The sequence below is a fragment of the Schistocerca gregaria genome, chromosome 6, assembly GCF_023897955.1.
Source record: "Schistocerca gregaria isolate iqSchGreg1 chromosome 6, iqSchGreg1.2, whole genome shotgun sequence".
NCBI lineage: Eukaryota > Metazoa > Arthropoda > Insecta > Orthoptera > Acrididae > Schistocerca > Schistocerca gregaria.
Window position 1 is genome coordinate 544,397,706 of NC_064925.1, and position 14,862 is coordinate 544,412,567.

Consider the following 14,862-nt stretch of genomic DNA (forward strand, 5'->3'; position numbering starts at 1 on the left):
ATGTCAGTACTGTAACGAGCCAGGTCCATGGATGTATATATATTCAACGACCTTATCAAATGGTTCAAATGGCTCAAATGGCTCCGAGGATCTGAGGTCGTCAGTCCCCTAAACTTAGAACTACTTAAACATAACTAACCTAAGGACAACACACACATCCCAGCCCGAAGCAGGATTCGAACCTGCGACCATAGCGGTCGCGTGGTTCTAGACTGAAGAGCGTAGAACCGCTCGGCCACACCGGCCGGGTCAACAAGACCTGTCAGAGCATACATAATGCTTTGTGGATAATACAAGGGTCAGTCACATTAATGCAACAACCGTCTATGTTCGACGTCAACGTGCAATAAACGCTGAGACAGCAAGTTGGGTTCGGTTGTTGAGGGGGAGGAGACCAGACAGCGAGGTCATCGGTCTCATCGGATTAGGGAAGGACGGGGAAGGAAGTCGGCCGTGCTCTTTTCAAAGGAACCTTCCCGCCATTTGCTTGGACCGATTTAGGGAAATTACGGAAAACCTAAATCAGGATGGCCGGACGCGGGATTGAACCGTCGTCCTCACGAATGCGAGGCCAGTGTGCTAACCACTGCGCCACCTCGCTCGGTCAGACATGAAGTGGCAGCACGGTCAGGGAAGGGGGGGGAGGGGGGGAAGGCGGACGTGGAAATCAGTGCAGTTTTGGTAATACGGAAACAGAGCGACTTATCTGAGTCCAAAAAGAGTGTGATCATTGGCCATCCGGCCAAATACGGAAGCATTTCCAAAACGACTAAGTTTGTAAATTGTTCGCGTGCAGCCGTCGTTATAGTATATCGTGTATGACAAAATGGCGCTACCCAGAACCGGCGCCGAGGCAACAAATTCAATTTTTTTTTTCAAATTTTGAAACCTACGTAACCCACTTTCTGACACTTTTGAGTGGGTGTTTTAAGACTATCTATCTCTGGTATTAGTGCTACAGAAGTGGTTTATAAATGCATGCAAACAATCTGTTTATTCTGCTACTTTGCAAACTATATATGAAAAGTCGGCCTCTTAGCCTCTCTGGTATTTTGCCAGAGAGTTGCCCATCCCTAGGCACGTGGAGGCGGGCCGCTACTACTAGAACACTCCAGAGTGGTACTCTTTTATTCCCCCCACCACCATACTGAATTGACTACAACTACTAGCTACTACAACTCATGACTTAAACAACGTAGTATTTACATATTTACAATTGCGCATTAGATCTGAAGCGCATTTACCCTCTCCCAAAGTAGGCTCGCTGGGCCTCCCTTGAGATTTTATTCACTAATTTGCGAAATTTCTAAATAATTCGCCATTCGTTAGTATAACATTTATGTCTCTTGTCTGGAGAAGCTGTCTCTCAACTGAGACACCCTGTTCATATATTGGACACTCAAACACTGTGTGTTCTGGCGATCCTATGTGGGCACCACAGTCACATTCTGGTGTTAAACTTTTACCTATTTTATGCAGGTACGTGGGGTAGGGGCCGTGGCCTGTGAGGAAGTGGACTAGGCCCTGTGAGGGCTTCATTATCTTGTTCCTTAGTCTTTCCCTTACTGTGGGCAGAAACTCATGGACTCTACGGCCTGTACTGGACCCATCCCATTCGTCCTGCCAAATGTCGAGCATTTTATCTCGGATGGATTTAACGCTAGCCAGAGGAGTGCCCATTATATTTTCCACCATGTCAATATTTTGTTTGCGCAGCCAGTAGGAGGCTGCGTGCTGTCTTATTAACAGGTGTAGTGGACATAGACCCATAATTACCAACAGTGCATCTGTTGGACTTGTGTTGAATGCACCAATGCATCTCAACAGAACATTCCTCTGTATTCGCCTGACAGCAGCCGCAGGCTTCACCAGAGCTAGCCTGTGGGCCCACACACTGGATGCGTGCCCTACTACAGGTGCCAATATACTGTTATGGTAAATGTTTATTGCCTTTGACGGCAGATGAAACCTTCTCCTATCGATATTATCTTGTTGAACAGGGCTAAGGACTTTGTCGCTATTTGTTCAATATGCGGAATGAAGCTCCCATTCTCATCTAGATATTCCCCTAGGTAACGGGCATATCTCTGTCGGGCCTGGCCATTAATTCTGACTGTTGGGTCCCTATTTAACTTGCCTTTTAAGAGCATATATAGCGATTTTTGTGGTGCAATAGACATTTTAGTCTTCTCACACCAATCAGCTAACAGTCTAACAGCCAGTCGTGATCTGTCTTCGATCACATTGCGAGTGTCACCTTCCACTAGAATTGCGAGATCGTCCGCATAAGCAACAACACCCAGAACTGCAGTCTCTCCCAGCAGAACGTTCAACAATGTTTCCATGGTGATATCCCAGAAAATGGGACCACACACCGATCCCTGGGGACAACCACGGGATACTCTTTTTGATACGACGGCTCCGGGAGCCGTTATTTTAGCAGTTCTTGCATCACAGTAGGCCACCAGACAACCATACAGCAGCTGCGGGCACCCAATCTCTCTTAGTCGAGAGAAGAGTGCCGGCCACCACAGGTTGTCGAAGGCCCCTGAGATGTCTATCATTATGCCAAGGACATACTTCGATGTCGCAGAGTGAACAATCCGTCGAACTTCATTGATCGCATCCTGAGTGGAGCGACCTTTTCGGAATCCGAACTGCCTATCACTCATACCATGCAGTGTTCTGTGCCTCAAAAGTCGGTCAGCCAGCAACTTCTCAAATGCTTTGCCCATTACATCTAGCAGACAGACAGGCCGATAGGATTTCGCGGCATCGTTGGATCCTTATCAGGGCCTTTCCTGATGATTACAACTTCTGCTGTTTTCCACCTCTGTGGATAATAGCCCGTCTGTAAACATACATTGTAAATACGACTTAGTGCTGGGGCGACCAAGTGCGCGAGTCCCTGTAATATCTCCACAGGGATCCGCCGAGGCAACAGCGGTGCACCACAGAACATAGATGACAGCGATGAACGATAGCTACGGAAATGTCTACAGGTGAATAGATGTGCATCTGTTGACGGCCGAGGTGAACCAAGGGGCTACCAACGGTGGATCTCCAAGACCGTTGCTGCATGCAGTCCTCCGCAGCAGGCGCCTGGAGCATACACCCGTACTGACTGCTGTTCATAGGGAACGATGGCTGGAATCAGCACGCCTGTACCGCAATTCGACGTCAAGTAGCCTTTTCTAATGAATCAAGTTTTATGCTCGAGAGGCATAATTTGCACATTACATAAATGTGATGCAAGAATTATTTCTGATTTTAGAAATATCAAAAAACTGTTTATCTGAGGCTTTTCTGGCGTACGTGCTGTCAGAAGCACCACCTGATGATGGTGGCGGAACAGATATCCGCCAAATATCGTGGACACTCGAGTATCGTAGCCGGTTGAACACGCGAGAGCTTAAAAAAACTGCATTAATGAACATCTGTAACAATAGCCGGAAGGTTTGACGCCGGAGGAAGGAGTGTTTTCATCACAGTCCCTGGGTGATCTCATCATTATAAAAGGCACAGTGCGCGGGATTAGCCGAGCGGTCTGCGGGGGTTCAGTCATGGACTGTGCGGCTGGTCCCGGCAGAGGTTCGAGTCCTCCCTCGGGCATGGGTGTGTGTGTTTGTCCTTAGGATAATTTAGGTTAAGTAGTGTGTAAGCTTAGGGACTGATGACCTTAGCAGTTAAGTCCCACAAGATTTCAAACACATTTAAACATTTCTCGAGGCACAGTGTGTAACCTCCCCTTAGAAAAATTAATGAATTACTGTGCTGATAAACCGCTACATTATTTAATTTTCAAACGGCTGAGCAAAACTGAACGTACTCAGACATTCACTAAAGTGTCACACAATATTTTTAGCGCAACACAATCTGACTTTCAGTAATCCCTACAAAAGAATGGCCCTGACTAACAATAACCTGTACCTTTCATGAATTCTTACCTCACAAAAATCTTCGTTACTCGAACTACTGCAATACAGCGAGCGCCAATACTGCCAGCTAAATAGAAACTACTGAAGGCACTAACAACTGATAGGCATAGTTAGCAAATGAAAGATTTTAGTAAAGGACAAACAATGTATTTACCTTAATAGTGTTCAAAAGCCATTATATATATATATATATATATATATATATATATATATATATATATATATATATATATACTCCTGGAAATGGAAAAAAGAACGCATTGACACCGGTGTGTCATACCCACCATACTTGCTCCGGACACTGCGAGAGGGCTGTACAAGCAATGATCAAACGCATGGCACAGCGGACACACCAGGAACCGCGGTGTTGGCCGTCGGATGGCGCTAGCTGCGCAGCATTTGTGCACCGCCGCCGTCAGTGTCAGCCAGTTTGCCGTGGCATACGGAGCTCCATCGCAGTCTTTAACACTGGTAGCATGCCGCGACAGCATGGACGTGAACCGTATGTGCAGTTGACGGACTTTGAGCGAGGGCGTATAGTGGGCATGCGGGAGGCCGGGTGGACGTACCGCCGAATTGCTCAACACGTGGGGGCGTGAGGTCTCCACAGTACATCGATGTTGTCGCCAATGGTCGGCGGAAGGTGCACGTGCCCGTCGACCTGGGACCGGACCTCAGCGACGCACGCATGCACGCCAAGACCGTAGGATCCTACGCAGTGCCCTAGGGGACCGCACCGCCACTTCCCAGCAAATTAGGGACACTGTTGCTCCTGGGGTATCGGCGAGGACCATTCGCAACCGTTAGGCCGTCTTCCGCTCACGCCCCAACATCGTGCAGCCCGCCTCCAGTGGTGTCGCGACAGGCGTGAATGGAGGGACGAATGGAGACGTGTCGTCTTCAGCGATGAGAGTCGCTTCTGCCTTGGTGCCAATGATGGTCGTATGCGTGTTTGGCGCCGTGCAGGTGAGCGCCACAATCAGGACTGCATACGACCGAGGCACACAGTGCCAACACCCGGCATCATGGTGTGGGGAGCGATCTCCTACACTGGCCGTACACCTCTGGTGATCGTCGAGGGGAGACGGAATAGTGCACGGTACATCCAAACCGTCATCGAACCCATCGTTCTACTATTCCTAGACCGGCAAGGGAACTTGCTGTTCCAACAGGACAATGCACGTCCACATGTATCCCATGCCACCCAACGTGCTCTAGAAGGTGTAAGTCAACTACCCTGGACAGCAAGATCTCCGGATCTGTCCCCCATTGAGCATGTTTGGGACTGGATGAAGCGTCGTCTCACGCGGTCTGCACGTCGAGCACGAACGCTGGTCCAACTGAGGCGCCAGGTGGAAATGGCATGGCAAGCCGTTCCACAGGACTACATCCAGCATCTCTACGATCGTCTCCATGGGAGGATAGCTGCGAAAGGTGGATATACACTGTACTAGTGCCGACATTGTGCATGCTCTGTTGCCTGTGTCTATGTGCCTGTGGTTCTGTCAGTGTGATCATGTGATGTATCTGACCCCAGGAATGAGTCAATAAAGTTTCCCCTTCCTGGGACAATGAATTCACGGTGTTCTTATTTCAGTTTCCAGGAGTGTATATATATATCTGCACAGCGCTACGCGCTGTTAACATCCAGCTGCCCAACACTACAATAGCAAACAACAACGCAAACCAGCCACAGACTGCACACAGCACAGCCAGTGATGTTCATACAGAGCGCTACGTGGCGTTACCAATAAAAAAACTAAACAGCCTACTTACAAGTGGAACAACACAAGCATTCATAAATCCTTAGCGACCATTTCGATGTCTACATGTTGATTGTTTTTCCTCCCCACGACGGCATCTATCGGAAGCACAGTGCAGAGTGTCTCACAGCTGGCTGTGTACGTGCGTGGTTCGAAAAGCACAATGCTGAGTCTACCGTTCGCCCCTGGCCACCGAACGCCCCAGATTCAGACCCAATCGAGAATCTGTTGGACCACATTCATCGGACTGCTTGCACCATCGATCTTCAGCCGATAAACCTACGCAGATGACCGAGGCATTTGAGCCAGCATAGATCCATATCCCTATGGGTAGCTTCCAGAACCTGACTCTTCCTGCACGTCTCGTGGTGGTCAGCGCTACAAAACGTGGTCATCAAGGCTTCTCAAAGTTGCTCACATTAATTTTACTGGACAATGTATGTCAGAGTTCGAGACTCGATTAAAGAGTTTACCCGGGTGGCCAAAAATGAGCAACGTAGTACGGGAAGCCTGTAAGGGATAAGTCCATGCGGTCGCGCTATCCTCTGTGCCCTCGGTGGCTCAGATGGACAGAGCGTCTGCCATGTAAGCAGGAGATCCCGGCTTCGAGTCCCGGTCGGGGCACATATTTTCAGCTGTCCCCATTGACGTATATTAACAACACCCGTTGGCAGCTGAGGGTTTCAATTAGTTATCATTTCTTTCTAGAGACGCCGCATGGTCATCATTGGTATCTATTCTTTCGGAACAGTTACTATCTTCATACAATAATATTCGTAACATCAAGTAATTTTATTTTACTGAACTTAAATAAAGTGTACATCTTTCATTTTTTATGCATCTCGGAATCCCTTTCTATGGAACCCAACTACATTAAAGCAAAGTAACGTAACGTAAAGGCGGCCTCTGCCTGTGACACACGTAACTGCGAAACGCCTCAAGCCTACGATATTTTCTATGGACTTCAAACGGCCGTCGCTCTCCTGTACTAATTCAATCGCCTGCATTTCTTAGTCGTTGCTTCGCGGGTATATACGCTATGTGATCAAAAGTGTCCGGATACCTATTAGGACACATTTATTTGGGGTGTCTTCATAGAAGGTCGTGATGTTGGGTATTGGAGTCTGGAGTGAAGGTGATGTTCTGTCTCGTCCTGCAGGTGTTCCATTGTGTTCAGGCCAGGCTAGTGAATTTCGGACAAGATATAATCTATAAACCATTGTCTTACAGACGCTGCTTTATGCCAGATTCCCCCGTCATCCTGATAAAAACATGACGTGTGCTCGCCCCGGCTTATGTCTTGGTTTAAACCTTGATTGTTACTCTGCGTTTGGTTTCCCACGGTTATTGCGGTTATGCCGTCGTTCTTCTTCTTTCTACGTGTGGCAGCAGCGATGTGTATCGATATTCGTATCTTGGTATGGTGCTTATAGTTTCCGGGTAGCCGGTGAGCGGCAGTCGGTCGGTTGGTGTGGATCAGACAGGAAATCTCCGCGCGGCGCAGTGCGCCGGGCCCGCTGGCGGTCGGAGTGTCGGAGTGTGTGGGAGCTGTTCCGATTGCTACAGTGTTCGTGGCTCACCGACCCAGGACATCAAATTTGAGTGGCGATTTAATTACTGAAGCCAGTCTGTTCACATTGTGCCGCTGGTTTTCATGGTTGGCTGTTGGGGGTATTCCAGTGGGCAACAGCGAGTGTTAGAGTTGGCGAAAGGTTGGCCACCATCCGGTGGAGTTTAACTGTATTCTGGTTATTTGAAGTCAAAGTGCACCAGCGGAATTTTCTGCCTTGTGGCCGTTAGCGTTCCGGTTACCTACCCTGGCCGGTGACATAAGATTCAGGTAGTGTCCTTTCCTCACAGTGTTGTCGCTGTCCAACATGTGTGTGTAGTTTTGACAGCTTATGCAATTTTTGGTCGTGGGCTGCTACGCCTTTCACGTTTTGGCTTTGGAGTTCCTTGTATACTGATTGGGTAGAAATCAAGTCGTGTTGTCGGTGGATCCGTTGACTGTCTCTTGGTTGGTTTGCCGACGGATCGGATATAATTGTGCCGACTACTTGTCTCCCCTAAGCGAGCGTTAATGTTTCAAGTGTAGACCGACCCCCGGAAAACTTCCGAGTGCCGCTAGCTGTACTGCCTTTTCTTATTGGTGTTTGATTGTGTATTTTAGTGGCTCATAGCCGATGGTTTGAATTTGTATCCTTTTTGTTGGGTTTTAAATCATGGGCCTTCAGCAGTTTTAAAATTAAAATTCCTTACTTGTGAAGTCTTAGATTGTTTCTGCCTTCAGCCTCATTTGAAATATTATTTAAGGATAAAACCTTATGCTTTCTGTCTTTGAAAATTTACTGTAGTTGTGTTTTAAATCATGGGTTTTCGGCCGTTTTAAAAATTAAAGAGGTTGTGCCCTTAACCCATAAGATTTTGTGACATATTCAGTGGATAGTTAAACTCGAAAATTTGCGCTTTAATGATTGGGCAACTAAATAAAGTTGTGTGTTCGAGTGTAACTTACAGCTGCTCATTTTTGGCTCCTTACCTTTTCTGTCCTGCGGATTTAACCAGGCATTTCAAAACAGTAATCATCTTTGCTACTGTACCCGTCTCTAACAACCTCGTAACCGACGGGACGTTCGCCACTAACCTTCTTTCTGCTTCTCTTCAGCTTAAAGCACAACCCTGTTAAATGAGTTCATTTATCGTTCCTTAATCACAATGAGGTGACTACGTCCTAACGACAATAAACACTCACATTTCGTTAACTCGCCTCCTTTGTACATTACTGTTGCTGCTACACATGATAGGTAGCGTTCTCCAGGCTTTCGCCAATCCAAAACCGGTGCATCGGATTGCCACAGGGTACAGATTGAGTCATCACTCCAAATCATCCGTGTCCAGTCACCCACTGTCCTGCGGCCACGCTCTTTACGCCTCCTCAACCGCCACTCAGCGCTGACTACGCCAATATATACAGCACTTTATGAGGAGCTGCGCGAACACTGTGCCCCAGTGTTTCCAACTCCCTGTGCACATTCATTACGCTGGCTTGACTACCGTTACCTCTATGGAACCCATGAGCTTCCTTCCACTAATTTCGTGCGAAGTTCCACAAACCCTCTCCACAATGTTCGGGGGGGTCCCTCTCCGTCAGTACACGACGGCAGCATGGTCTTGATTTAGCTGTGACTGATCCTCTTACAAATCACACCACCACCAGTCTACTTAGACATGTTTGAAAGTGCTGAAGTGTCCATGATGGGTCTGTTACTTTGACGACGTCCAATTATTAGTCCGCTTCCGAAGTCAGTGAGTTCTCCTAGCGCCTCACTCTACTGTTTTTGCCTTTCAGCTGGCAACGCGACACGTCCCGCCTCCATTTACAGTGGCGGGTCCGTCTCTCGTGACACCTGGTGGTCAGTTTCGCTTTACAGAGCGGTGTCAGGATACTTCCGAACAGTTACTGTACTAATAACACTAAAATTAGTTACAGACAGAGAAACTAAAGCAAATAATTGTTCCATAAAATTTCGGGCGAACTGCCGGATGTTTGCAACTTCGTGCCACAATATTTCGGCGCAGTCTTTTGGCCAACTTCAGGCGATACTGCCGAAAACTCCCTGAGCTCTAGTATTTAAGGCCCCTCCGGCAGATGCGTGGTGGGTTCACTTGGCGTTGCGCGTGCGCTACTTGAGCGTGTTCGTGGTGAAAACTCGCCGCATCGATATTTATTCGACTGTCTTCCTGCGGTTCCATCACAGACGTAAGCCGGCTACGCAGGACACGAAGTTTTTCGACAATTGGATTCCATGCCGAATTCAAGAGACTCATTGTCAGACAGCCGTATTTCCACGGATTCATTAATAATAGAACTCCAAGAGTTAGACGTATGGGCCTCAATTACTGTCTCATTGTAATTCATGACGGGACCAGTGGAAACAGTGTTCTGCGATGGCAGACTTACAAGGCTGAAGAAGGCGAGTATGCCGCTGATGTTCTACAACGCGATCCTGCACAGTACGCGTCATTTGCCTTGTACAATATTTGCCGCATTCACACGGAATCCTGTAAACACCTGCCTTGCGCAGCTCTAGGTCGTCTCTGACAGATCCCAACAGCGACGAAATTTTTGGTGCATGGCGGAAGATTGCTTCCACTTTATATTTTCTTAGTATTCCGCCTATTTGGGCTGAAATATTACCAATATATGGTAAATAGGCGGTCGTTTTAAAAGCCTCTTCCTAAATCAACATCAACATTTATACTCCGCAAGCCACCCAACGGTGTGTGGCGGAGGGCACTTTACGTGCCACTGGCACTACCTCCCTTTTCTGTTCCAGTCGCGTCTGGCTCGTGGGAAGAACGACTGCCGGAAAGCCTCCGTGCGCCCTCGAATCTCTCTAATTTTACATTCGTAATCTCCTCGGGATGTATAAGTAGGGGGAAGCAATATATTAGATACCTCATCCAGAAACGCACCCTCTCGAAACCTGGACAGCAAGCTACACTGCGATGCAGACCGCCTCTCTTGCAGAGTCTGCCACTTGAATTTGCTAAACATCTCCGTAACGCTATCACGCTTACCAAATAACCCTGTGACGAAACGCGCTGCTCTTCTTTGGATCTTCTCCATCTCTTCCGTCAACCCGATCTGGCACGGATCCCACACTTATGAGCAATACTCAAGTATAGGTCGAACGAGTGTTTTGTAAGCAACCTCCTTTGTTGATGGACTACTTTTTCTAAGGACTCTCCCAATTAATCTCAACCTGGCACCCGCCTTAACGACAATTAATTTTATATGATCATTCCACTTCAAAATCGTTCCCCGCGCATATTCCCAGATGTTTACAGAAGTAACTGCTACCAGTGTGTGTTCTGTTATCATATAATCATACAACCAAGGATCCATCTTTCTTTGTATTCGCAATACATTACATTTGTCTATGTTAAGGGTCAGTTGCCACTCCCTGTACGAAGTGCTTATGCGCTGCAGATCTTCCTACATTTCACTACAAATTTCTAATGCTGCAACTTCTCTGTATACTACAGCATCATCCGCGAAAGGCCGCATGGAACTTCCGACAGTATCTACTAGGTCTGCAGCGCTCTCTCCACTTCCTGGGACGAGTACCCATTCTTCAGAAATACAGTCTGCAGGTGCTCCAGTTCCGTTTGCAAACTATCGGTGTCAGAGATAACGTGGGCTCGGTGAATCAATATCATCAAAACACCCATCGTTTGTGCCGGATGTTGGCAACTAGCGGCTTGCAAGTAAAGGTTTGTGTGAGTGGGCTTTCTATACACCGAATGACGAAGTGTGCCATCGTTCTTAAGTCGCACCAATACGTCTAAAAACGGCAGGCAACGCTCCTTCTCTAACTCGATAGTAAATTTTATCTTTTCTTGTATGGAGTTCAGATGTTGTAGGAACTCTCGCAGACGATCCAAACCATGAGGCCAAACTATAAAAGTATCATCGACATATCGCCAAAATATTGTTGGTTTAAAAGTAGCTGAGGCGAGTGCTCGCTCCTCAAAATCTTTCACAAAAAGTTTGGCCACCAGGGGAGATAAGGAATTCCCCACCCGTAACTTATCGAACCTTCGAATACACTGCAACAGTTCCTAACCATAGAGATGCTTGATGTGAGATTTAAAACTTTCCCGGCGTACATATTGTTCCACAAAATTTCGGGGCCTTAAATCCCAGAGCTTAGGGAGTGTCCACCAGCATCACCTGAGGATGGCCAGAAGACTCTGCGCCGAAATATTGTGGCAGGAAGTTGCGAACATCCGGCAGTTTGCCCGAACTTTTGTGGAACAGTATGTACGCCGGGAAAGTTTTACATCTCGCATAAAGTAAATAACTTTTCAGAACGAAAATTTTCACTTTTCTGCAGAGAGTGCGCTGATATCAATCTTCCCGGCCGATTAAAACTGTATGCCGGACCGAGACCCATCCCTTTAAGGGGGCAAGTGGTCTACCGACTGTGAAGTTTGGAAGGCGGGCTGTGAAGAGTCGGTCCAACACCTGCCCGAGAAATGCAAAGGTGCAGATTTCGAGTCTCGGACTGACTCACAGTTTTAATCTGCCACGCAGTTTTAAAAAACTTATGTCTGGTTCTAATATTTCACTTCTTTTAGAAGACTTGAAAAGCGAGTTACAGCGTAACGGTGCACTTCGCTGTTTCCAGTTGAAACATCCCGCTGGAAAAATTAAGAATGACAGTGCTGGTAAATCTCTTACGTTATTTGAGTTTCAAACAGCTGAGCAAAACTGTACGTACTCAGACATTTCTCCCTTTACTTATTCAACACCAAACTGAAACACAATATTTTAGCGCAACGCACTCTGACTTTCAATAATCCCTACAAGAGAATGGCCCTGACTAACATTAACCTATACGTTTCACAAATCACTTACCTCTCAGAAATCTTCGTTACTCTGACTACTGCAATACAGTGAGCGCCAATACTGCCAGCTAAATAAAAGATTCTATGTACTGAAGGCACTAACTACTGATAGGGATAGTTAGCAAATAAAACATGTTGATGGATAACAAACAATATATCTACCTTAATAGTGTTCGAAAGTCGCAATCAGTTCATGGCATCCGGTCTTACAAATTTCGTTTTTCTGACGGACACACGTCCAGATCGTCCCCTGTCAAAACTCTGCCATCTCTCTTCCCACATACACCACTGCTGGCCGCACACCTCTAACTGCACAACGCTACGCGCCGTTCACATCCAACTGCCCAACACTACAATAGCAAATATTCCAACAATGCAAACCAGCCACAGACTGCACACAGCACGGTCAGTAATTTTCATACAGAGCGCTACGTGACGTTACCGACATAAATACCTCAACAGCCTACTAACAGAGTGTTATTTTCGCTCAAAAATTCCGTCGCTGAGTCTGAAGTCCATCCGCACAACAAATTTTCGATTCCGCTATACGATGCTTGCCTAGCTAGGAAGCTCAAAGTCCTTTCCTTCGCCATACGTACCGAATTTATTTTGACAGTAATTTCCTTTAGACGAAAACAACAATACTGACTCGGACAGTAGTAAACACGCCCCAAATTCGATTAGTGTTTGAAAGGACTCTTTGCGCATAGGGGAAATATGGGAACTCTGAGCACCTGCAGCCCCAGTGATAGCGACAGAGCGCCGGGCGGCCAGTGAAGTATGGGTGCGGTTATCTCGGGCTGTCATCCGGCCCGTGTTTCACGGAGCAGCGAGATTCCGACCGCGCAGCGAAAACCTGCGCCCCACACAGCCGCGCGGCTAGCCGGCCGTTCATTTTCTGCACACGTTTTCCTGATTATAATCGTCCGCTTTGTGAAGACCATCAACTTGATTTATTTGTTTGGTAGTTTCTAAGCACTGCGAACTGCACACTACGAGATGTGTTCTGAACGTTAGAGGTATGTAACAAAAAGAACAGCCACAACTGTACGACCGCTGATACACGGAAGGTATGTCTTTGGGGGGCCTGCCGGACGGTGACTTCATGTTAAATGCTGATCATCTAGCCTACGTACCTCATCGTTTTTTTCAAATACCGTGAGCGGTGAGGTTCCAGATCTACGTCTCTACTCCGTCGGCGGGTGTGGCGGAGAGTACTTTGATATGACTGCCACGTCCCGCTTTTTCTACTCCAGTCGCGAATAGTTCACGGGAGGAAAGACTGCTGCTGACCCTCCTAGTGGGCTCGAATCTCTGTAACTGTATCTACACGATCTCACAAACAGGGTGGTTCATTCATCGCGACCGGGTCAAATCTCTCACGAAATAAGCGTCAAACGAAAAAACTACAAAGAACGAAATTTGTCTAGCGTGAAGGGGGAAACCAGATGGCGCTATTGGTTGGGCCGCTAGATGGCGCTGTCATAGGTCAAACGGATATCAACTGAGTTTTTTAAAATGGGAACCCCCATTTTATTACATATTCGTGTAGTACGTAAGAAATATGAATGTTTTAGTTGGACCACTTTTTTCGCTTTCTGATACATGGCGCTGTAATAGTAACAAACATATGGCTCACTATTTTGGACGAACAGTTGGTAACAGGTACGTTTTTTTTAAATTAAAATACAGAACGTAGGTACATTGGACATTTTATTTCGGTTGTTCCAATGTGAACTTACCATTTCTGAGAACACATGCTGCTACAGCGTGATTACCTGCAAATACCACACTAATACAATTAATACTCAAAATGATGTCCATCAACCTCAATGCCTTTTGCAATACGTGCAACGACATTCCTTTCAACAGCGAGTAGTTCGCTTTCCGTAATGTTAGCATATGCATTGACAATGCGCCGACGCATGCTGTCAGGCGTTGTCGGTGGATCACGATAGCAAATATCCCCACAGAAAGAAATCCTTGGAAGTCACATCCGGTAAACGTGCGGGCCATGGTATGGTGCTTCGACGACCAATCCACCTGTCATGAAATATGCTATTGAATACCGCTTCAGCCGCACGCGAGCTATGTGCCAGACATCCATCATATTGGAAGTACATCGATATTCTGTCATGTAGTGAAACATCTTGTAGTAACGTCGGTAGAACATAACGCACGAAATCAGCATACATTGCACCATTTAGATTGCCATCGATAAAATGGGGTCCAATTATCCTTCCTCCCCTAATGCCGCACCATACATTAAGCCGCCAAGGTCGCTGACGTTCCACTTGTAGCAGCAATTGTGGATTTTCCGTTGTCCAATAGTGCGTATTATGCCGGTTTACGTTACTGCTGTTGGTGAACGACGCTTCGTCGCTAAATGGAACGCGTGCAAAAAATCTGTCATCGTCCCGTAATTTCTCCTGTGCCCAGTGCCAGAACTGCACACGACGTTCAAAGTCGTCGCCATGAAATTCCTGGTGCATAGAAATATGGTACGGGTGCAATCGACGTTGATGTAGCATCCTCAACACTGACGCTTTTGAGATTCCCTATTCTCGCGCAGTTTGTCTGCTACTGATGTGCGGATTAGCCGTGACAGCAGCTAAAACACCTACTTGGGCATCATTTTTTGCAGGTCGTCGTTGACGTTTCACATGTAGCTGAACACTTCCTGTTTCCTTAAATAACGTAACCATCCGGCGAACGTTCCGGACACTTGGATGTTGTCGTCCAGGATA

General features: G+C 47.0%; 1 protein-coding gene and 1 non-coding gene across 3 annotated transcripts in view; one reads left to right on the forward strand and one right to left on the reverse strand.

The window, feature by feature from the left end:
* The window catches only part of LOC126278462 (CD151 antigen-like), a 1,693,623-nt gene that overhangs the window by 1,295,537 nt on the left and 383,224 nt on the right, over positions 1–14,862 (reverse strand). The window lies entirely within an intron of this gene.
* Positions 6,251–6,325, forward strand: Trnat-ugu (transfer RNA threonine (anticodon UGU)). The gene has a single exon. It is a non-coding gene; the product is annotated as a tRNA-Thr (tRNA).